At 44.2% G+C, this 24,935-nt stretch overlaps 2 long non-coding RNA genes across 5 annotated transcripts in view; both read left to right on the forward strand.

Annotated features, from left to right (window-relative positions):
* Positions 1 to 24,935, forward strand: part of LOC144772429 (uncharacterized) — a 1,363,881-nt gene that overhangs the window by 343,355 nt on the left and 995,591 nt on the right. The gene's annotated exons all lie outside the window — the stretch shown is intronic.
* Positions 1 to 24,935, forward strand: part of LOC144772430 (uncharacterized) — an 89,956-nt gene that overhangs the window by 60,965 nt on the left and 4,056 nt on the right. Inside the window, exon 1 of one of the 2 annotated variants that reach the window (XR_013599742.1) lies at positions 14,931 to 15,104. The exons of the other annotated variant lie outside the window; for it this stretch is intronic. This is a non-coding gene — a long non-coding RNA (uncharacterized LOC144772430). Of the gene's footprint in view, positions 1 to 14,930; positions 15,105 to 24,935 lie in introns of those variants that run through there. 2 annotated transcript variants of the gene reach the window in all.

Below are 24,935 nucleotides of genomic sequence, written 5' to 3' on the forward strand. Positions count from 1 at the left end.
CTTCTGTATATGTCTGGAATTAGCTCAATGTGTGTGTTTGTGTTTTCTTGCTGTCATCAGTCTGTTATGCAAAATGTCATTTAATTAATATTAAATAAAAATTAAATAAAAATCCAGAAATGAACCATATGATATGCTAAATAACTGCAGATTACTATTAAATTGATAAGAGTAAGCAACTATGCACATGTACAAACTGCTAATGCTTAAAAGATAAAATTAGAATTCACATTGAATATGAATAAAATAGGCCTCAAAAACGAAATTGTGTGTTTTGTAATAAATAAACAATTATAAAACATTTTCCTTTGATACATTGTATTAGATATTAACAGGCAAACACATCATCTGAGTAAATTGGATGTTGTTGAACTAAAACACATATTATAGAACATGCATTGAAATGCCTCAGTTTTAAATAGACAGTCACCGTGCTTCCATTTCAACACTAAAAAAAAGCTTTACAACAGCTGTGTTTTAACTGCCGCTTAGCAGCACCTGTTGTTTTGATTGTAGGCCACGGAGAGACAGGAATGTTGACTCAGCCAGGATTTTGTCAGTTAAACACAGGGTAAATTCCTGCATTTCTGACTGCTGTTTAAAAAAGTTAAAAAATCAGGTTCATTATTTTGGATAACAGGAAAACATTTAACATAAGGATTTCCTTTCTTAAAGCCTTTTTTTATAAGCATTTTCGTGGTTCTGATGTAAAAGAATTGTCCTTTTAAAAAGTGGTGCAAAAATTTGTCATGTTTCAAGTTAGGCTTCTGTGCTTAGGCATGTGAATGTATTCGCCTAAATATGATAGGCAAGGGATGCAGCTTGCTTTTCATGTGGAAGTATCAAAAATGATTGGTTCTATTAAAAAAAAATATTATTAATTATGAAAAATTATTAAAAAAATAAGTGCTTTTAAATTCATGTTTTAATATTCATAAAGCTTAATACTAATACTGTGACCTCTTAGCATTAAAATTAAATTTAAGTTGTGTTGTACCGCATCATGAGTATATTTGCATATGTAATTTCCCTCTGCGCAGGCGTAAAACACTCATTTTTATAACGGTATATATGATTATTTCTGATTTCTCACTCCTGGGCTATCTAGAGAACATTTTGAGGATGACTATTATGCAAAAAAATAATTGGATATTCATTTTTAAATGCCCCAAATATCAAAGTCAAAATTGAGAAAAATTCACTATTTAAACAGCATTTTCCCATTCAAAGCAGCTTTTAAAGTGCCTTAGGCTTCAGTAAATGCATACATTTAGGTATAATACAAATAGCTGACTTCTATATTGTTAGACAAGTTACTGCACACTGCTTATAATTGAAAATATGTATAAAAAATGAGCAGAAGTTATTTTCTTAACTCTAATTTGACAAACAGGGGAATGGGGCTGCATTCGCACACAGAATAGGACAGCTGGGAAGTGTTAAAAGTCAGTTCTATATTTAGAAGCCTGGCAGGGCTACCAGAGCAAGATCTGCTTTGACATTTTGACATCTGAAACTTTTTGAAAGACAAGATGGCAGCACAGGGAAAGAAGGAGGAGTTGTGTTTTTTTTTTGGCAAAAGCAAGTGTTATGCACTCATATGAATATACCACAATACAATTGTATATGTGAGCTTGGCCATATATACAGCACTAATGCTTTTAGTTTGGTGCTTACTAGGGCTGAGCTAATAGGATTTAGTTTGAATTCATTCGCCCTCATGTTACATTTGTACATTTGCTAAAAGGATTGGGGTTTGGGTATTCATATTCTTTACCTCCTCAAAAGTGCTATGTCCCTCCTATAACTTTGTTTATGGCCAGTTGCTACAAATAGGGGTTGATAGTGTTGACAGAAGTGAAACCTGTTTCAGGTTTCCTACTGTCAAGATGGGGGAAGGAGGCTATCTCCTCTACAAATTAAGGCTAGGTAATATGTATGTTGCTCTCTCCTTTTCTCAATTTTCTTTTAGCCTGTCTAAATTGGCTGTGAAATAGCAATGAGACATTTAATTGGCTATTCAGTAATACTGTTTTAAACATTGTTAGCATTAATAAAATGAATAAAATATATATGTTATATTACTGCCCATCCTGTTTGATGAAATTATGACAGGATCAGTAGTCTAGTTTGTTGATCCCCTATTTTGACCTTTGAGGGGAGCTAGATGTGGGTAGTTTTTGTTCTAAAATTCTTAGGTGATAACACCATTATTGTATGTTATTCCATGCTACATAGTTTTGCAAGGGCATTGCTAGTTTTTTATTAGCTAGTCTGTGTAAATAAACTGACAGTCCTTATTAGAGCTGATGTTGCATGGTTTGGATCATGAAAAGTAGAACTTAGGGAAGATGCCCATGTGATCCTTAGCAAAAAATGTTTTGAAGGAAATGTTGTTTTATAGATAAGAACCCTGTTAAATTAGCAGTTTTAGATTTTCCTGCTGCTCCTATAACATGAGAACATGGTCCTAAGCGTCCAATGTAAGTGCATTATATTAAAAAGAATGATTTTAGAAGTGTCTACAGTCCTGTACAAGTAATGTAAAGTTTATGAGCAAAAGTGTAGAACATTTCCTTTTTGAGGGTTTTCAAATTAGCGCACAGGAATACACCAATGTAAGGGTTTAGGGTATGTCTGTGTTGTTTTTCTCTTTTCCTCACAATTTAGTAAATTAATACAGACTTCCTTGGCTTATTGGGATTGGGTGATGTATACAGTTTGATGAGGAACAATATCAATTTATACATATATCAACATATATTCACCTGGATTACAAATCAGGGCAGACTCAAAAAGGGCAGACAATCCCTATACAAAATATTATATAGATTGCACTTAACACCAGCATAACTATATTTGAAGGGCCCATCACAGGAAGACAATTGTTAGAGAGGATACAACAATAGCGCTACCCTATCCCACATACTATGGTCTTTCCTAAAAAATCTGGAGTGCTGGGAAAACGTATTCAGAGCCATCAAGGAAGTCTTATTAAAGCAAATATCCATCAGCCCAGAGGTGACTTGATTTGGGAGCCCGCCAGAGGGATGTTACCCATTACGTTAAAAAAAGGCAGGTTTACAGCAAATCTGTTACTTGCAGTGAAACAAGTAATACTAGAAATGTGGGGGGAAATGAGTGGCTACTATATGGTCTTAGTGAGTATAGGAAAACTTGTGTATGGCAACCCAAAACAAGGAGAAGGCATTTTTAAAGATCCAATACCCACTAGTGATTACCTGCCTAGAGACTTTAGAGAGCTGCAGTGCCCAAAGCGATTACAAGCACTATGTATCATTGAAGGGCCCACAATAGGAAACTCTAAAGAGGGAACAGGGTGAACACACATTTGGAGAGTGTCCGAAGGTTGGGAAAGGCGGGTGATGGGAGGCGTGTTGGGGGGATTCTTTTAAGTTGTAATTGAGCAGACTGTGGTGTCTGTAGTATTGTTGTATCATATGCATTTAAAAATAAAAATAAAATATTGTACACTAACATTTAATAATTCAAAAGTGAAGCGATTCAAATTCACACATGATGCTATAAACCATGATCTAGAGCTTGAATCTGTCAGAGGGTTGTGTGTGGCTTTGTGCCAGGGGACTGAAAAGTGTGTTGTGCTGTTGTCTAAAAGCTGACCCAAGAGGGTTGCGAATACTATAATTATCCTAAGAATTGTTGGAGGTGATCATGAATGGGTTCCTGTCTAGCTTTTTCTTTAAAGGGGCAATTCCTAACGATCTTCTCCATGGTATGAAATTTCATCTGTGATAACGTGATCCAGGCTTTGCCTAATAGTAGGAGCACCCTCACCATGATAAATGGCACATTGCCCACACAGAGCATATTATTATCCAGAAGGCCTGATAAAGTCTTCAATCAAATTGGGTTGAATATGAAGTGAGTCATGTGCTTTAGTCACCTGAAGCCAAGTTGAACAGGGATCCATAATCGATGGCACCACAGCACCCCATACCACTCTGGCTGTAACATACCTCTGCTCCAACAAGTAACAGTTCTGTAAGCTCCGGGTCAGCTGTGACTCTGGACTTCCAACCCACATAAAATCAAGTTAATCGCTTAGAGAATAAAACACAAGGCTATTGGCCCATTTGCTTTCGGACTTTCTAAGGAGGCATTCCGATGGACCTAGAGGAAGATCTGTCACTGACTCAACTGAGCATTGAAGCCAAGAAGGTGTAGACAAAGAACTCTCAAGCACAGCCACCCAATTGTGAAATATAATGACGTGTAGATCTTTGCTATAGTGAGCCCTCTGAACCATTAGCAGAGGATGGTAGATCCGTCACACATACAGCAGAAAGACCTTTAAGCTAGCTCATGAAATTTGCTGGCAAATTGGTTTGGATAAAATTGGAGCCATGATCTGTAATAGTTTATTTTGGCTTACCATTGAGAATAATTTGAAGACCTGGTTCACGAACTGACAAATATGTGAATTGGCTAATAGCCATTTGACAGCTAAAATAATTGTAAAAAGTGCGGCTGTAAAGAAGGGTAATTGGAGTGATATAATAGAGAGAAGAAGAATCTACAAGAAGATGCAGGATGAGGCAAAAACGAACTGGGAGGTAGAGAACTGGCGCACCCCAGTAGAGGTTTCCAGACTAAAGACTGCCAGTTATTCTGGCACTTACTCTCCAAAGAGGCAACACAATTGGTTAAAGAAGAGGATTTCTACTGACAGCATATGTCTGGGAAGACCACTTTCTGAATTTATCTACTGGAGAACACAGGGAGTCTGTGCCTGAGATTGCAGCTGGCTTGGAGGGATTGCCCCTTGGATCCAGTTGTAGGGGACATAGTCAGTTTCACCTTAGAGGAAACTGTGAATGCTGTTAGCACACTTCAGTCTGAGAAAGGCTCCGGGGCTGGATAGAATACCAGGAGATTTATATAGCGCCAAGCCTAACATTTTGGGCCCGTTACTACACTTAGGGGCCCATTAAGATGGCGGGCGGACTTTGTCCAACCGCCATCCTATCGTGAAATGGGACCACCCGCCATAAGGGCCGGGGTTCCGTGGGGGCCATTAGGATGTTTCTGCCACAGTGGCAGGCGCATCCTGCATTCCTGTCATTGTGGCGGGCGGTGCACTCAGCACCGCCCACCACAATGCCAGGAAGGCATGTTGTGTACTTCCATGTACAACATGGCAGGCACCGCGCGGTGCCTGCCATGTTGTGCATGGAACTGCAGGGGGGTCCCATGGCTAACCCTCATGTGCACCCCCCACCCCTCCAGAGTCCCTGGGGGCCCGCAACGGGCCCCTGCAAGCAATCCCGCATGCCTTTCAGTGGCGGCAATACCGCTACAGAAAGGCATGTTTCCGCCCCCATCCTAATATGGCTGGCAGTGTCTAACAGTCACCCCCACCATATTAAACTCTTTTCCACCCGGTCAACTTGTTGAACGGGCGGAAAAGCGGTGGTCGGTCTTTCCATCCGCCGCGGTCCCCCCGCCACAGTAATATAGCAGAGGGGAAAGGGGTGGCGGGCGGGGAAGGATCTCGGGCGTATTGCCACCGCCATGCGGGAAAGGGGCAGAAATAATCCCCATATTCAAGAAAGGGGACAATGATGATCACTCTAACTACGGGCCTATTAGCCTTATAGATGTTACTCAGAAAGTTTTTAGTAAAATGATCTTGGTACATCTTCAATGTTGGATAGAAGAAATAGTATATGCTCTCATTTACAGGTTGGATTTAGGGCTCACCCAAGCACTCTGGATCAGGTGTTCCGCTTCCTTATGCTTATTTGGAAGGAAGTCAAGATCACAAGGGACACCTGTACATTGTGTTTGTTGATCTTAAATCAGCATTTGATTCTATCAACCATATTAAGCTATGGCTTGCTCCAACTTTTGGTTCAATTGCATAAAGGAAATTATGCCAAATCAGGTGGAACCCCTGTGGAGACTTAACTAACAATATAATTGTCTCAAAGGGGGTGCAACAGGGCTGCATTTTGACCCGAACCCTGTTTACTCTATACATGAATGGGTTTATTAATGAATTGTATGATTATGGTGGTGATACTACTAAACTTGCTGTACTAAAGGGGATGATGGACGGAGCGCTTGAACAAATCAAACACTCACCCCCAGTCAACTGATCTGGGTTTAATCCATCACCATTCTTTTGTTCACTCAGCCACCCCAGTTCAGACATGGCTTTATGCAAATCAGTCTGACCCTGTGCCTCATGGGAACAGTCCAGCCCGAACTGCCAAGCCATGTCTTCCCTGGACCGGAAACAAGCATCCTGGGACCGGTTTCGGATTCATAATCCTCATCAGCCAGGCTATCTTGAATCCAGTGGCCAAGTGTACAAGGGACTCACGTCTGAGCATACCCTGCCACACTTAGGGCGAACAAAGCGATACAAAAGGGGATGATGGACGGAGCGCTTGAACAAATCAAACACTCACCCCCAGTCAACTGATCTGGGTTTAATCCATCACCATTCTTTAGTTCACTCAGCCACCCCAGTTCAGACATGGCTATATGCAAATCAGTCTGACCCTGTGCCTCATGGGAACAGTTCAGCCCGAACTGCCAAGCCATGTCTTCCCTGGACCGGAAACAAGCATCCTGGGACCGGTTTCGGATTCATAATCCTCATCAGCCAGGCTATCTTGAATCCAGTGGCCAAGTGAACAAGGGACTCACGTCTGAGCATACCCTGCCACACTTAGGGCGAACAAAGCGATACAAAAGGGGATGATGGACGGAGCGCTTGAATAAATCAAACACTCACCCCCAGTCAACTGATCTGGGTTTAATCCATCACCATTCTTTATTTCACTCAGCCACCCCAGTTCAGACATGGCTATATGCAAATCAGTCTGACCCTGTGCCTCATGGGAACAGTCCAGCCCGAACTGCCAAGCCATGTCTTCCCTGGACCGGAAACAAGCATCCTGGGACCGGTTTCGGATTCATAATCCTCATCAGCCAGGCTACCTTGAATCCAGTGGCCAAGTGAACAAGGGACTCACGTCTGAGCATACCCTGCCACACTTCGGGCGAACAAAGCGATACAAAAGGGGATGATGGACGGAGCGCTTGAACAAATCAAACACTCACCCCCAGTCAACTGATCTGGGTTTAATCCATCACCATTCTTTAGTTCACTCAGCCACCCCAGTTCAGACATGGCTATATGCAAATCAGTCTGACCCTGTGCCTCATGGGAACAGTCCAGCCCGAACTGCCAAGCCATGTCTTCCCTGGACCGGAAACAAGCATCCTGGGACCGGTTTCGGATTCATAATCCTCATCAGCCAGGCTATCTTGAATCCAGTGGCCAAGTGAACAAGGGACCCACGTCTGAGCATACCCTGCCACACTTAGGGCGAACAAAGCGATACAAAAGGGGATGATGGACGGAGCGCTTGAACAAATCAAACACTCACCCCCAGTCAACTGATCTGGGTTTAATCCATCACCATTCTTTAGTTCACTCAGCCACCCCAGTTCAGACATGGCTATATGCAAATCAGTCTGACCCTGTGCCTCATGGGAACAGTCCAGCCCGAACTGCCAAGCCATGTCTTCCCTGGACCGGAAACAAGCATCCTGGGACCGGTTTCGGATTCATAATCCTCATCAGCCAGGCTATCTTGAATCCAGTGGCCAAGTGAACAAGGGACTCACGTCTGAGCATACCCTGCCACACTTAGGTCGAACAAAGCAATACAAAAGGGGACGATGGACGGAGCGCTTGAACAAATCAAACACTCACTCCCAGTCAACTGATCTGGGTTTAATCCATCACCATTCTTTAGTTCACTCAGCCACCCCAGTTCAGACATGGCTATATGCAAATCAGTCTGACCCTGTGCCTCATGGGAACAGTCCAGCCTGAACTGCCAAGCCATGTCTTCCCTGGACCGGAAACAAGCATCCTGGGACCGGTTTCGGATTCATAATCCTCATCAGCCAGGCTATCTTGAATCCAGTGGCCAAGTGAACAAGGGACTCACGTCTGAGCATACCCTGCCACACTTAGGGCGAACAAAGCGATACAAAAGGGGATGATGGACGGAGCGCTTAAACAAATCAAACAATCACCCCCAGTCAACTGATCTGGGTTTAATCCATCACCATTCTTTAGTTCACTCAGCCATCCCAGTTCAGACATGGCTATATGCAAATCAGTCTGACCCTGTGCCTCATGGGAACAGTCCAGCCCGAACTGCCAAGCCATGTCTTCCCTGGACCGGAAACAAGCATCCTGGGACCGGTTTCGGATTCATAATCCTCATCAGCCAGGCTATCTTGAATCCAGTGGCCAAGTGAACAAGGGACTCACGTCTGAGCATACCCTGCCACACTTAGGGCGAACAAAGCGATACAAAAGGGGATGATGGACGGAGCGCTTGAACAAATCAAACACTCACCCCCAGTCAACTGATCTGGGTTTAATCCATCACCATTCTTTAGTTCACTCAGCCACCACAGTTCAGACATGGCTATATGCAAATCAGTCTGACCCTGTGCCTCATGGGAACAGTCCAGCCCGAACTGCCAAGCCATGTCTTCCCTGGACCGGAAACAAGCATCCTGGGACCGGTTTCGGATTCATAATCCTCATCAGCCAGGCTATCTTGAATCCAGTGGCCAAGTGAACAAAGGACTCACGTCTGAGCATACCCTGCCACACTTAGGGCGAACAAAGCGATACAAAAGGGGATGATGGACGGAGCGCTTGAACAAATCAAACACTCACCCCCAGTCAACTGATCTGGGTTTAATCCATCACCATTCTTTAGTTCACTCAGCCACCACAGTTCAGACATGGCTATATGCAAATCAGTCTGACCCTGTGCCTCATGGGAACAGTCCAGCCTGAACTGCCAAGCCATGTCTTCCCTGGACCGGAAACAAGCATCCTGGGACCGGTTTCGGATTCATAATCCTCATCAGCCAGGCTATCTTGAATCCAGTGGCCAAGTGAACAAGGGACTCACGTCTGAGCATACCCTGCCACACTTAGGGCGAACAAAGCGATACAAAATGGGATGATGGACGGAGCGCTTGAACAAATCAAACACTCACCCCCAGTCAACTGATCTGGGTTTAATCCATCCCATTCTTTAGTTCACTCAGCCACCCCAGTTCAGACATGGCTATATGCAAATCAGTCTGACCCTGTGCCTCATGGGAACAGTCCAGCCCGAACTGCCAAGCCATGTCTTCCCTGGACCGGAAACAAGCATCCTGGGACCGGTTTCGGATTCATAATCCTCAACAGCCAGGCTATCTTGAATCCAGTGGCCAAGTGAACAAGGGACTCACGTCTGAGCATACCCTGCCACACTTAGGGCGAACAAAGCGATACAAAAGGGGATGATGGACGGAGCGCTTGAACAAATCAAACACTCACCCCCAGTCAACTGATCTGGGTTTAATCCATCACCATTCTTTAGTTCACTCAGCCACCCCAGTTCAGACATGGCTATATGCAAATCAGTCTGACCCTGTGCCTCATGGGAACAGTCCAGCCCGAACTGCCAAGCCATGTCTTCCCTGGACCGGAAACAAGCATCCTGGGACCGGTTTCGGATTCATAATCCTCATCAGCCAGGCTATCTTGAATCCAGTGGCCAAGTGAACAAGGGACTCACGTCTGAGCATACCCTGCCACACTTAGGGCGAACAAAGCGATAACAAGGGTGCTTCTGCAACAACCAGGTATTTCTATTGTACTGAAAGAAACTCTCTTAAATATGATGATTCTGTCTTCATGAATCCATTGCAAGTGTCGTGAGTGACCCACTGGTGTCTTGGGCGTGTAGTATGTCTTGACTTCACTTTTGCTCTGTCATTTATTGCAGCCGTGAAGCCAGACTCTTCAAACAAGATTAACAGTAAATGGGGCCCACACTCTGCACACACCATTGACCTCCTCTGTTACAGAAGACCTGGGCACTAAAGAAGTTCAAAAGAGTACTTCTCCATGCCTTTCCAGGCCACTGACCATGACACCCAACTGTTTAATCAGTATAAGGATGAAGAAACCACATCTCAAGCATCATAGACATTGAGCAACAACGTGGTGACGGTGTACAACATATGTGTAGCCTGATTCATTCTGGTGGTTAGAATCTCATTATTTCTCTTAATTTAAAAAAAAACTATATTCAGTACAATAACATTCTCCACTTTCAGTAATGATAACTTCTGAAATGTGAGCTTTGCTGTTTCACAGCTAGTGAGAGAATTTTAAAATTTCAGGAAATGCCATTAATGATAATTCATATTTTAAGCATGCTAAATTACCTCAACAGAGCATGTGAAGAGAAATTACAAAGAAATCATCTGACAGCAATGACTGCTGGCAATCGAAAATTGGATGTGCCAAAACCACCGCAAACACGAACTCACCAAAACCTAAATCCTTATCTGTGGAAACTAAGCAAGATTACAGTGGCTGCTACAAGAAATATTACTCTTGACTGCCAGCAGTAATAGCAACTTAGAAGTTACTCTCTCTCTTTTAAAGAACAAAAATATTTTTATTGACGTTTTATACCATGTGATACAAACATGTCAAGCGATATCCATACTGTATCATAGAGGATATAACAACTATGCTTGAATCAAAAAAATAGGAAGAAATAAACAAAATCAAAAAAAGAAAGCATGAAAGAACCACTTCAGTGACCGTGACATCATATCTCGAACACATCAGTAAATTGTACCTACAGTAGCTCTTATCCATGGCAATATGCATAATATAGCAGTGTCTGGTTCACGGGGCACTGATACAACTTCTGAAAATCCAGTTACAATCTCTGTTAGGAGTCAGCTAGGGTCGAGCGGTGCAATACAATGGGCTTAAACTTATTTACTCGTATGGGACAAACAATACAGTTGTAAGAGATTCGTGTCTAAATCAATAAACAATGGCTTGGTAGCCGGCCCACATATTATACCTACAGTCAAGTTTCTCTGACACATAAAGTTCAAGTTTGTACCAATAATCTATTCTGGAGTATTGGATACTTTTCCTGTTAAATAATTTTGATAAAGACCCCAGACATTTTTAGGGGCTTCTCTGGAGAGGAAGTAGTTTGCTGTATACCTCTGTTTGTGTGTTGCAATAGAGCATGTCTCTGGACCATTCCGCAAGGGTAGGAGACGGGCCACACCCCCAGTGCATTGCAACTCTACGCTTTGCAATCAACAACCCCATCTATACCATGCGACGGATGTCTTTTTTTATCTGTTTCAAGTAGCCCAGCAGGGCTAGTAGAGGGTCCGGTGCTATTGATGTTTCTACAATTCCACTCAATGCTTGGAAAATTAGGCCCCAAAAATTTGCTATACTCGGGCATAGCCAGGCTGCATGTGAAAAATCCGCTGGGGAGGCTCTACATCTATCGCACTTCGCTGATTCTCGCAGTCCATATCTATGCAAACGGGCAGGAGTATAGTGCAAGAATTTAAAGTGGACCAGCCTATTTCTCCCGTTCAAAGAGATTCCCCGCGTTGCCTCGCAGCAATAGTTCCACGTATCATCATCAACATTTAAATGTAGGTCCGACTGCCATTCCAGTCGCGATTTAGTGTAAATATTCTTGCGATAGCCTTGAACTGTGCCATAGATGCTATAAACCTGTCTGCTAGGTGATTCAAACTTTAACAGTAATGAGGAGAGAGTGACCTCAGGCGGCTTCGCCATGTCATCCCCAAGGAGTTGCCGCAAGGCATGCCGGACTCTGTGGAAGTAAATCGCACTAACGGCGTAACATTTCGATTTTTGACTCCAGTCTCGGTCCAATTATGTACGCTCCCGTCAAGGAATAGGTCCCAAATGTTAGTGATATTAATAGTCTTTAATACCTTAGACATTTCTCTTTCCCCAAGAAAGGCCAGTCAGTCGCACCATTCTAGCGGGGTACACAGGGAATATAATATAGTACACACTTGTCTCTTCACCAGGTCATGCCATGCATCAACGGTAGCATTAGTCGGGTCAAGAATACCAGTTCTGCGATCGGTATCATGAAATAATCGAGTTGGGAGTGTGGCAGGGGATGCAGCTATCTTCTCTATATGTAGTTGAGGGGGGTCCAGCTGTGGATGTATCCAATGGTAGGCATGGGAACTTTGTGCAACTCTATAATAAAGCTCCAGATCTGGGGCACCTAGTCCACCCAGCGATACCAAAGGGGATGATGGACGGAGCATTTGAGCAAATCAAATACTCACCCCCAGTCAACAGATCTGGGTTTAATCCATCACCATTCTTTAGCTCACTCCACCACGCCACTTTGGCCGCCATAAGTGTGGCACTGGATTCAAGCAAGCCGGGCTGAAGACGGCTGTAATGCCAGAAACCGGTCCTCGGAAGCTTGTTTCCGGTCCAGGGAAGGCATGGCTTGGCAGTTCGGGCTGGACTGTTCCCATGAGGCACAGGGTCAGACTGATTTGCATATAGCCATGTCTGAACTGGGGTGGCAGAGTGGGCTAAAGAACGGTGATGGATCAAACCCAGATCTTTTGACTGGGTGTGAGTGTTTAATTGGTTCAGATGCTCCGTCCATCACCACCCCCTTTTGTACCGCTTTGGCCGCCATAAGTGTGGCAGGGTATGCTCAGACGTGAGTCCCTTGCTCACTTTGCCACTGGATTCAAGCAAGCCGGGCTGAAGACGGCTGTAATGCCAGAAACCGGTCCTCGGAAGCTTGTTTCCGGTCCAGGGAAAGCATGGCTTGGAAGTTCGGGCTGGACGGTTCCCATGAGGCACAGGGTCAGACTGATTTGCATATAGCCATGTCTGAACTGGGGTGGCAGAGTGGGCTAAAGAACGGTGATGGATCAAACCCAGATCTTTTGACTGGGTGTGAGTGTTTGATTGGTTCAGATGCTTCGTCCATCACCACCACCTTTTGTACCTAGTCCACCCAGAGCATAGGGAAGGGTAAGAATTCCCCATTGGAACTGCAGTTGTTTCCCGCCCAAGTCAGTTTTGTCAGTGTTGATCTTATGGATTTTAAAAAGTGTGATGGAAGGACCATTGGTATATTTAAAAACAGGAATAAGAACCTGGGGAGAATCACCATTTTCATTAGTGATATACAGCCAATCAGGGACAGTGGAAGGCAGATCCATCGATCCACATCCTCCACCAGTGTGGTGACTGCCCTGCCATAGTTCTCTTTGATGATTATTTCCGGATCTGTATGAATCTGGATACCTAAGTATTGCACTGATTCATTTGACCAGGTCAGAGGGAAGTCCAATTGAAAGGGAGCTGTAATCTCTGTCAATGTAAATATTATTGACTTGGCCCAATTAATCTTTAGTCCGGAAAATTCCCCAAATCAGATAACCTCTCTAAGAACGGGAGGCAAGTTAGTTTCGGGGTTTCTAATGTATAAGAGTGTGTCATATGCATATGATGATATTATTAAATTATAATTTGGGAATCGAATTCCTCTCCACCCATGGTATTCCCTAAGTGCGCAAGAGGTTTCGCTACAATTGCAGAAAGGATTGGAGACAACGGGCAACCCTGCCTGGTACCTCTGGATATTTTGATAGTGGCAATGACTATGTCTCCAATTCTTACCCTTGCAGATGGGGAGGTATACAGTATGGCCACAAGCTTAATAAATAGTTTGCCTACACCCATTATTTGCAGCACCATGTTCATGACAACCACTCCAAGTCGAAGGCTTTCTCTGCGTCTAAAAAGACTGCTGCCGCCTTGACCTCCGGGTTAGTGTGTTCTACTGCTTCAAAGAAGGTATGCAAGTTGTATGTCAAATTGCGTCCTGGGACAAAGCCTGCTTGTTCTGTGCTGGCTAGCTTTGGCACCAGAGGGGCAAGACGGTTAGTGTGGACCTTGGCGTATATTTTGGTATTAACATTCAGCTGCGACAATGGGCGGAATGAGGAGCACTCGTTTAATGGATTACCAAGTTTCAATATCGTAACTATCAGGGCTTCTCTCATTGTAGGGGACATCTCCCCAGATTCACTTATTTCTTCAAATAGTGTAACTAGATGAGGTACTAGACGATCTCTGAATTCCTTATAAAAGGCAACTGTGAGACCTTCCTGACCGGGGGCACCTCCAGAGAGCATACTTTTCAAAGCCTCATTTATTTTCCCAGGCCTCAAACGGTCTCATAAGATATTCGCGATGTTCAGCCAAGGTAACTTAATGTGTTCGAGTTAGTCTCAGATATTGCTCTTGTTTGCTGACTTCTGAGAGAGATAAAGTTCAGAGTAATACTGACCAAATTGTTTTGCAATATCTTCAGGTTCAGTCAGAAGTTCCTCCGACTCTGCACAAATTGAGTTACCTCGGTGGCTTCTCTCCTATTACGTAGTAGAGCTGCCAGTGTTGCCCCAGGGCGCTCCCCCTCCGCATGCACTCTGGCCACTGCATATTTACCCATATGTTTGCTCTCACTTTCAGCTACTTCATGATATTCTTCTAGTGTCTTTTTTAATTCTTCAGCAGTGCCAGCTTCCTCCCTGCTTAGTTAGGCCTTTTCTAGGTCAGTTAGGTGCTTTTCTAAACTATATAGGCGGTTTCTGATAGAGCGCAGCACCCCAGAGTGCTTGGAGATTGCAATGCACCTGATACAACCTTTGAAGGTTTTCCATATTGTGGAGAAACTATGAACTGAACCAACATTATTAGTAAAAAAGTCTTCTATTGCCTTGAATATGGCAGTTTTAAAGACACTATCCAACAATGAATAAGGGGCGAATTGCCACGAGAACAGGGCTGGTCTTTTCTGCAGGCAAAGTAGCTCAAATACTATTGGTGCATGATCTGATAATGTCTGTGGGTGTATCGTGCATTCCTTAACCATTGGGTATAATGCTCTTGTTAAAAGCTAGTAATCTATTCGCAGGTGTAATTCATGAGGGGCTGAATAATGTCTCATCCCCCTGTCCAGGGGAAGCGAACCTGCCAAATGTCTACCAGGTCCAGGCGCACCATGGAATCCACTTTGAGTTTTGCAGAGGACGAAATGCGCCTTGACGGACCTCCTAAACGGTCCAGTGCTGGATCAAGAAACATTTAATATCTCACCTCACTATGAGCGGTAGGTTGGTATTCATGTGTGGGCATGTTAAAAGAGATTGATAAAATTGCGGGCTGTTGAAGTTTGGGCCATAAATATTAACCACAAGTAGATCTAGGCCTATCCCCCTGCATCTATAGATTGTGTAGCGTCCCTCAGTATCTGCATCGATCATAACTAATGTAATTCCTGATTTCGGGTTCACCTACGTGAGCACTCCCCTTGCATGGGTCAAGAAGCCAGCAGCATGAAAGTGACCCTGTTATTTCCTCTGAGTTAGAATCTTACTGTCTGCAGGTAGGTGAGTTTCCTACAGTAATGCAACATCTACGATATGTCGTTTGAGATATGCAATTACATTTCTTACTTTGCGATGATTATTAAGTCCCCGAACATTCCACGTGAGATATCTCACCTTGTTGCATTCTCCCTGTGTCATCTTTAAGTGATCCAGCAGTCTAAATTGAATCCCCCTATTCCAATCCTAACTAGTATAAACAGCAGCCTGTCATCACTATTTTAGGTGATAAGATAATCAATGTGGTTCAAACAATAAACAACTGAAGTCTCCCTCCCCCACCCATGCCACGTCATCCCCAACTTGACGTGTATGAGATAGCCCTTCCTCTTGTCCCTCAAACAAAAAAACATAACACCATCTGGTGGAACACACCCTAGGGCATATGTTGCCTCTCCAACTGCTCTCCCTCCACCACTGCAGAGTGAGAGTTAAAGCTTAAAGCCGTCTAGAAACTTATGTGGCATCTCGCTGCCTCTAGTACAGTAGCTTATCCGTGTGATAAGGCAGGGGAGGAATATCTTCCTTCCTCTCCGCAAAGGTAGGCTCTGCAATAGTTCAAGGGCTGCTACTTGGAGCAATTTTAATCCTACCGCTAAGTATCACTTGACAGGGGTATAAGAACATTTGGATTACATCTCTATGTCAGACTAGCTGGTTAATTACCTTACTCTTTAGGGAGTCGCTATCAAGTCAATCCTCGCATGAACTGCATGTCAAGAACCTACATTCCCCTCAAGCTTCCATGACAACCTCAAATCTCTACTAATTGTAACCATTGGCTGAGAATTTGTTAATAAACAAAAGAGACCCTCGCCCTTCCCTCTAATTCCATCTCGCATAGAAGCACACCATCAGTTCGCGTCTCTAGTCCTGATCATCCAGATTCCCCCCGGCTGCCTCCAGGAGTTGTTCTATTTCCCCCTTGCTTTTTTGTGTTTTGGAGTAGTCCTTCAGTGCTTTCTCTAAAGATTTCGGGTCAATAAATATCTTTGATACGCCATTCATCATTACTCTGAGTCTTGTGGGAGAGAGCATGGCATACTCAAGGTTTTGGGCTTGTAGTGTGCGTTTCAGTGGGGCAAATTGCCTCCTTGCCGCTTGGACTTTAAGAGTAAAATCAGGGAGGAGTGAAATTGAGAAGCTCTCATGTTTTAGGTCCCCTAATTCCCTAGCCTTCCTGAGCGCAGCATCCCTGTCCCTGTAATTCAGGAATTTGGCAATGATCGGGCGCGGAGGGGCTCCCGGAGGAGGCTTAGGGCCGAGAGAGCAGTGAGCTCGCTCAATCACAAATATGGGGGGAAAATGTCGGCTCAATAGAGTCACCAGGAGCTTTTCTGTGAAAATCTCCTTATTCCCTGTGGCAGTGAATTCAGGCAGCCCAATAATACGGATATGCGGATATTGGTCCTTCTGGGCCTGGCTTCCAAATCCTCTGCTTTGTCCTGTAGTTGTTTTAAGACCTAATTAAATAGTTTTTGAGCTGCGTCAGTCTCCATATGCACCTCCACCACTTCTGTCACGCGTCTCTCCGCCATGTCCAGCAGCCTGCTTATCTAATCGCCCAGACAGATGGTCCATGCGAAAAACCAATTAATCTATTTTGCCATCAATTGTGCTCAGGCTTAGCTGCCTGGTGGCTAGGATCTGACGCAAATCTGCAGGTGCGTCTTCAGACAAGTTGTACTATTCAGAGGAGGGCTCTGGGTCATCCTCTTCACGGGATCTTGTTTCTTCGCTGTTTGAATTGCAGTTTGGATTGGAACTTATCAACTTTCCCCATTGTTAAGTGTCCCGCTTCATCCCCTGCCTCACTCTCAGACACCCTATCAGGGGCTCCCACAGCTTACAAGCAGGTCTGATTGGGGCAAGAGCAATCCAGGCACACACTTCGCCTCTGTTGAAAGTCTGCAATGCTTAAGCTGGATGGGAAAAAGAGCCACACTTCCAGCTCCAACGCACTTAAAGCTGTCAGTAAACTTCTATCACCAGCCGGCACAGTCAGCCATTATATTTGGAAAGGAAGCGCACAATCAAGAATCCTGTGTTAGCAGTGTCTGGGTGTCCCAGGAGGGGTGCCACTGATTGCTTTGACTGGGGCACGATAGGGAATGCCAGCAGTATCTGTAGGGGAGGCGTACTCACGGCTCAGCTGATGTCTTAGAGTAGACCGTCGTAACTGCAACACAGCCCCTCCCTTGTCTTCCTCTTCAAGGACTTGCATGCTCGAGTATACTGCCTTCCCTCTCCCTCACCAGATGTCCCCGTTTCAGCTACAAGTCCAATCCAGGTGGGGGTGATGTCTCACGCCTTTCCCTGGGGAGACGCAGGCCCGCAAGCAGGCTGCGCTGTGTCCTCGGCCCCCCGCAGTGGCACCGGCCGTCAACCAAGTCTGGGGCCGTGCAGAGATCGGCGCAAGACTCCCAGCAGGCGCAGGGGCTCCGAGTAGTACCAGCGCCCTCCCTGGGACTACGCTTGTCTCACCTTCGGTAAAGTGGAGAGGACCCAGGCACATCCGAATATGTGAGTACCCTTCAGGCCGGCTACAGGCCTCAAGGACAGACAGGGCAGACTTCTCCTCTTGGCACGATTTAAGGCATCTCTTCTCGATTTCCCAGGGCAGTAGAGGAACGTGGCAGCTCTGCAGCGCTTCAGCAACTAGGTCAGCTCAGACAGCGGCTGGAAAGGCAGCTAGATGCTCGGATTAATGACCGATAGTGGTGATGGCTTAACAGTTGCTCTGCTACTGCTCGGCCATTTTCCGAGCCGGCAATCTCCGCCCCTCTCTTAGAAGTTACTCTCATCTCTATCAACCTCTGCTTGGCATCTCAGGTTGGCATTATACTCAAATCTTCCCTCCGCTTTCTTACAAGGATTTTGTCTTGTCTCTGATTTCTATAAGGAGTATATATAGTCATTGTCCTTACGTTATCTTACGTCATCCAGATTTAATTATGACAGTAGCTGGAATTAGGAGTACCTAATTGTCTACAGCAGATTCTGAACATTCCTGTAAAACATCTTTTGCCTGAGTCCATAGCCTCAATGTATCATGTACAGTATTGTATATATAACAATTTCCTCAAATCTAGAGTGGACCTAGTGCTGCTGCAGAGTAAGAATGGAAAAACCAAGCTCTCTGCTGCCTTCTAATTAGAAAATGATCTTGCTTTAATTCTGGTGTCCCCACAACTTAGCTTAAACTGGATTGCAAACTGCAAATCAATTCAACCCCCCTTTTTTCCCCAGTTGATACCTTAATATCGCATCACCATTTACATCTCAGAATAGTCAAACACCCACCACTGCACAATACACAGGATCAAAGACAAGCTCTTGGAAGTCTTGATAAATGCTAAGCCCTTCCTGCTATATGGCTGAGAGTACACAAGCAGCACTGAGAATCCTCACATGACAGACTTAGAGCCTGACTTAGAGTGAATGTGGGTGGACTGCCAAAAACCATCTGATCACTTGTTCGCCTCCTTATTTTATTTTATTTATTTTATGCAACTTATATAGCGTGCAAATTCCCTGGGGTGTCTTGGCGCTGTGGAGTAAAGCAGAAGAAAAGCAGCTGCATGTGGTGACTACTGGTTGAAGAGCCAGGTTTTTACTAGCTTACTAAATGTCATGAGGGTGGGACTGGTTTTAATGTGGAGGGGGAGGGCATTCCAAAGTCTGGCTGTGGCAACTGTAAAACGTTGGTCTCTCCAGGAGGTTTTCTTAGTGCGGGGGACAGTAAGTAGGTGAGCTGTTGAGGAGTGCAGGTTCTGTTCGTGTGTATGGGCATAGTACTTTTTTAAGAAACTCTGGTCCTATGTTGTTGATCGCTTTATACGCGATGCCCAGTGCTTTAGCTTTGAATCGGCTTCTGATAGGCAACCAGTGGAGATGACGTATGACAGGTGAGATTGATTTGAACTTGGGGGTGCCGGACAAAATTCTGGCTTCTGAGTTCTGAACTAACTGCAGCTTGTTCAGGACTTTCTCCTGGGCATTTAGGAGGAGTCCGTTGCAGTAATCTACTTTTGACATGATCAGTGTGGACATTAGGGTCTTGCCAGTGCTGGAAGGGAGGACTGGTGGAAGTTTCCCTATAATTTTTATGGTGTAGAAGGAGGAAGAGATGACTGCATTTGCATGGTGGATGAATGAGAGCTTGTCATCGAACAGTACTCTCAAGTTCCTGACCTTAGTGACAGGTTCTGGTGGGGATCTCAGATCACTTGGCCACCAAGTGGTTCCTCGGTCCAATTTAGAGTATGGTGAGATGTAGGCTGACACTTGACTGGAGTTCCCCCGACGTCTCTCTCAACCTCCGTTCAACCACATTCAGACTTCTCACCTAGGTGCTGATGCTTCTCACCGCCCAGAAGACACGTAGATAGCACCGATTCCCTTTCTGTTCTTCTCTTGCTGGTTACTGTGAAATTACGATGTCTCAGCTCTTTCCTGCATGTCCGGAGTTGTAAATGCTTTGCGTGTTGGGGTCAGTTCTGCTTCCACGTCCCGTTTGTCCTCGTCGCCAGTGTGACATTTAGAAGTAGGAGGCCCACGCAGAATGAGATATAAACAGTGAAGTTTATTGGCCAAGATAACATAGCAGATAAAACCGACCCCAGCCACAGCTGCCTCCTCAGCTCGCCAGCCCGTCGTCAATCCTGCGGGCGCTCGCCTTGGAACCTTGTCCGCCGTGGCATTCTAAAGGATGTCACAGCGGTGCATTCCACGGCGATCGGGGAGGGCTGTGAAGCAGTGGCTAAGTATGCATTCCCCCCTGCTTTGGAAGATACCACAGCCAGCTTTCTCTGCCACATTTAATCCCTCCGTCAACTGCATTAAACCCTAAACACAATGAATGGAGCAATGGAAACTCACTATTTTGTCTGTGCTATAATTTCCATCATCTGAAGCATGGTAGTTCATTCTCCGCACCAGAGTTGGAGGAGCATAAATAGCCCAACTCTAACCACAACAATCTCTGAACCACAGAATATGAAATAAGTTTAACTTGCAAATATATTTTTTTTTAATGGCGAATGTTCAATGCCAATAAATTATGTTATGATTCTCAAACCATATCTAACACCAATCAACCTACTCTCTCTGTGTCAGAATATATACCTAGAAGAAATATTAACCTAATGCCTTTTAATTTAACCCCTAAAACTCTAATTGAGAGAAGAAAACATTGTTTTATGAAGTATACATGTTTGTACAAACGTGTATTGTTAACACTCAGTATTTGACCAGTTTTAAATGTGTTCAATATGTAAGGAGAAATAATCCACGTTCACATTTTACAAACGTATCACACTTGGCACAATTAAATGAGATAACAATGAATCCCAAGTGCAGGTTTGTACTACCTGGTCACTTATATGTTATGCCTCAATCTATCTGGTGCTGGATATACGCACTTGCATGCAAAACATTACACTCATATTCTTAGCCTAGGTATCAGCATACATCATGCATTACATGGACTATTTCTGGACCACAACATCATAACATATTACAACATTTGCAAGGTTTATATATTGGTGTTAAATGTAGTCACATACAATACCACTGATACTAGGTGGTCACAAACACGCTACCACTTCTTCTAACTCACATGTAAAATGTAGTGAAATACATCTCCCACAGCGCAATACATTGTAAATGGCAATACCTAGACATGGAAGTAAATAGTTAACATTTGCAACATATTGTAAAATGCAGTCGAACAGGGCAAGCACTTTTATATTTTTTACATACCATATCGATTCCAGAAAACAACAGACAGAAAAAGCTGTAATTGATTCGTTTTTAAAAAAGGAAACAACAAAGAAAGTGGTTTGGTCAGGTGGTCCTGTGGAAGGAGGGGAAGACGGGATTTTGGGATATGTGATGAATTCTGGGACTGGATAGGTTTAGAGGTTTTGGGAGTGGTTAAGCCAGATGGTTTAGTAGAGGGAAAATGATTGAAAGGTGGAGTTTTGGGGAATGGGAAGGTTTCTGGGAATAGGTAGGGTTAGGGGCTGTGTGGGTGGTTGGTACTGGTAGAATGGGTGAGGGAAGTGGAGGGATAGGGTCAGAGGAGAAATGGGGATTTGGGGTCAGGTGTGGGAATAGGGTCAGGTTATGGAATGGTTTCGTTAAGTTGTTGGAATGAGGACAGGTGTGAAAGAAACTTTTTAAGGCAGACATGGCAGAACACATGCCAACCAGGTTTTCAAACACTTTACCCATTTGCTGACTGATACCCTGGACAACATGAAACAATGCTGCCTGCAACATGGAAAGGTTTGTAAGGACTTCCATGGCCTCCTCTGAGACCAGTGCTGGCAGGATGGGAGAAGCGGGAGACGATCCCAGGGCAAAGGAGAGCCCAGTCTTGAAAGTGTTTACAAAGCGGGGAACCCTGTTTTTAACTATTAATAAGTCACTCCTAACTTAGACCTTGTACCCACATAGTAGGGTGCCTGAAAGGTAAAAGTTTAACATGTGTAAAATTAAAATTGACATGTTCCTTCAGTTCCTACGACGCAGTGAGAAGCTATTTTCACTGGCAGGGCTACAGCTTAATCCTAGAAAAGTTCAAGTAAAGATTGTGAACTTTCATTTGTAACTGGGCAGGACACAACTACACAAATAATTCTAAGATGATGTTTAACATTTTTAAAACAATCCAATTTGATGATAAAGTCTGATTAAAAACACATATATAATTAGTAAAAGTACATTTTAGAAAATTTCATTTTGGCTGCCTGAACTTCCACTATCCATAGTTTTTTTTGTTCTGATGGGGCTCACCTACAGAAATTAAGTGGTGAAACACAAAACATAATATATTAAAATATGTTGATTGAAACTACACAAGTAAAGAAACAGATGAATGTCTCTTCATGTTCATTTCTTACAATTGTTGTTAATGAAAGTTTGTTAGATGTGTTAGAGCTTTACTACAGTAACAGAAATACAATCCACTTTATTCTAAGTAGATCATATACAATGCTGTATTTTGAATGTTTGTTGAGTTTTTTGTTATCTTTTTTGTCCTTCAAATATAAAATGACATGAATAAAACAGTCTCATGTTTTCAACATTACTTATAGGGTAGGTATAGAGTTTGTCAGATGGGTACTCCATAATAAACATGTATCCTATGACACTTATTATAAGGAGGGTGGGGCTAGCATAACATTTTAAGAAAAAAACACAATTTACTGATGCATATGTAGAGATTCCAACATGATCCACAATATTAACCATTATATATATCATATGGAAATGAATAAAAAACATATATAACAGTCCTGACACACTCTGCCCACCCCACACCTCATACATTGAAAGAAGATGTAGAGAGAAAAAGAAGCATTGCAATTACATAGTCCAAGATGTTCGGCAAATCAATGAGAGATATGTGCATTTTGGCCATGGAATGTTTTGATTTCTTCATCTATAATTTGGTGAATCTGAGAGTTTGGCACTAATTCATTCCTCTGTCGTCCGCCCTCTGCTTCCATATTGTCTGCTGTTTATGGGGGCATTCCACTAGCTTTGCACACTGCTATCTCCATTTCCAAACAGTGATCCATGTGATTTTTCACACCAAACTTTATGGGGGAGCCGATGCCCTCCACATCTTGACTATGTCACATTTAGCGAGCGTCAGTCTTAAACTGAGCAGGCATAATTTATATCTATTCCTTCCCACAGGAAGGAGTGTGGAGGAGTGTGGCTCAATGGTTAAAGCGGCAGACTCTGATGCAGAGTTCTGGCCAGGGACCAGGGTTCGATTCCCGCCGAGGCGGGGTCTCGGGCTCAATTTCCTCGGACCTGTTAATTTCTCGCCTCGGGGCCTATTCTAATCACGAGCCCCCGCTGCAACTCTGGGCAATAGCTTGCTTAGCCTCCACACCGGCCCCAACAGCGCTAAGGATGCCTGGCTTCACCCTGGGGGTGCCCAGGAGTGGACACTTCACAGGTAAAGCCAGGAGGGGTTGCACAGCGGTATGAGTATCAGCGCCAGGAAGCCGAATAGGCGACACCGCAAGGTGACCGTCTGGTGACAGTGCGCTCTATAAGTACCATGACATTTACATTTACATCCTCCGTTTGGCTGAAGACGGGCCATCCGCGCACTACACGGGATTTGCCATGAAAGGACCTCACCCAGGTATGTAACCACCCCCGCCAAAACCTTTCCAATGTTAGGCAGCTCCACACTGTGTGGATGAAGGGGCCGCCCTCCGCACCACATCTGAGACACTGGGGGTAAGCAATCGCCCTCATATGCCAGAGCCTGTGGTGCGTTATATGCACTTAGTGGATATACCTAAATTGGATTAGCCAGAGCTGTGCCGCCACAGCTGCTTCTCTAGGGGAGCCCAAAATCTCTGTCCAGTCTTCATGTCCCAGTTCACCCACATCCGCCTCCCAAGCTGCGCGCAAGGCACCAAATGTATCAGGTTGATTAGAAAGTATGGTCTGCTAGATCTTGCAAACTTTATGATCAACCAAATCTCCCAGGAGAAGTTTGCCTTCTATCTAGTGAGTTGAATTCTGGGAGGTCCGGCAGTGCCGCAATGTGAAGAGTGAGCAGTGGCAAACCTGCAGGAACCTATGGAACTATCTCCAGTACCCAGCATTTCCAGTTATCTCTAACTCACCAGACCCCCACTGTGGCTCCCAGGATGGCACTAGCAGTCCAATCTCGGACCAATCAATGGCACTGGCCCCTGCAGTAACTGCGCCAGGGCGCAATAACCCCAAGTTCACTATGAACAGGGGGGGATACACTTCATTGCAAACCACACAGATCTTAGTGTGGTCCGCTCCACAATTAATGTGACCACCCGGTGTTACATCCTAATGGGGTTCAGTTAATTTATGTTCCTGCTCCTGGGCCGCGGCGGGCACTTCCCTCATCTGCTACAACTGCTTGGTGTAGGACTATCTCCCAGTGTTCTTGACCATGTGAGGCCTGTGCAGCAGGATAATGGCCAGCAGAATTGTAGGGGGCCTTTATGTTACCAGTCGGCACACCCCTACTGCAAATGAAGGGCGTGGGCCCGCGGGGCTCAGCTAGTCGTTGGATGAGCACCTGCACCACAATATGTATGGGCCTGTTACATGCTCTGTGACCCCTTGCAACAGGTGATGTCATTCATCTTGGCTCCACATATACATATATATTTGTTTACATTTTTAAATGTAAGACTTTTTAGAAATCATTTCTGCAACTGGAAGGCATTGATGTCAACGTAATAAGGTTCTTCCTTTAGATATTTTAAATAAAATATTGTCATAAATATCAATTATAATGTTTCATTTTTACACAATATAATACGCATGCATTAGATTTAACAAGGAAAAGTTTGGTGGGTGTCCAACACACTATGTTTTTAACATAATTTCGGTCTCAGCATCATAGAAAATTATATTAGAGGCAAACAAAGTCAATATTACATATAATTATTATATGAAATGGATTACAATTTATGTTAGGCTCAAAATATGTTATAATACTAGAAATCAACCATGGTGTATTGCCGTATTTT

The sequence above is a fragment of the Lissotriton helveticus genome, chromosome 8 (genome assembly GCF_964261635.1).
Source record: "Lissotriton helveticus chromosome 8, aLisHel1.1, whole genome shotgun sequence".
Classification (NCBI taxonomy): domain Eukaryota; kingdom Metazoa; phylum Chordata; class Amphibia; order Caudata; family Salamandridae; genus Lissotriton; species Lissotriton helveticus.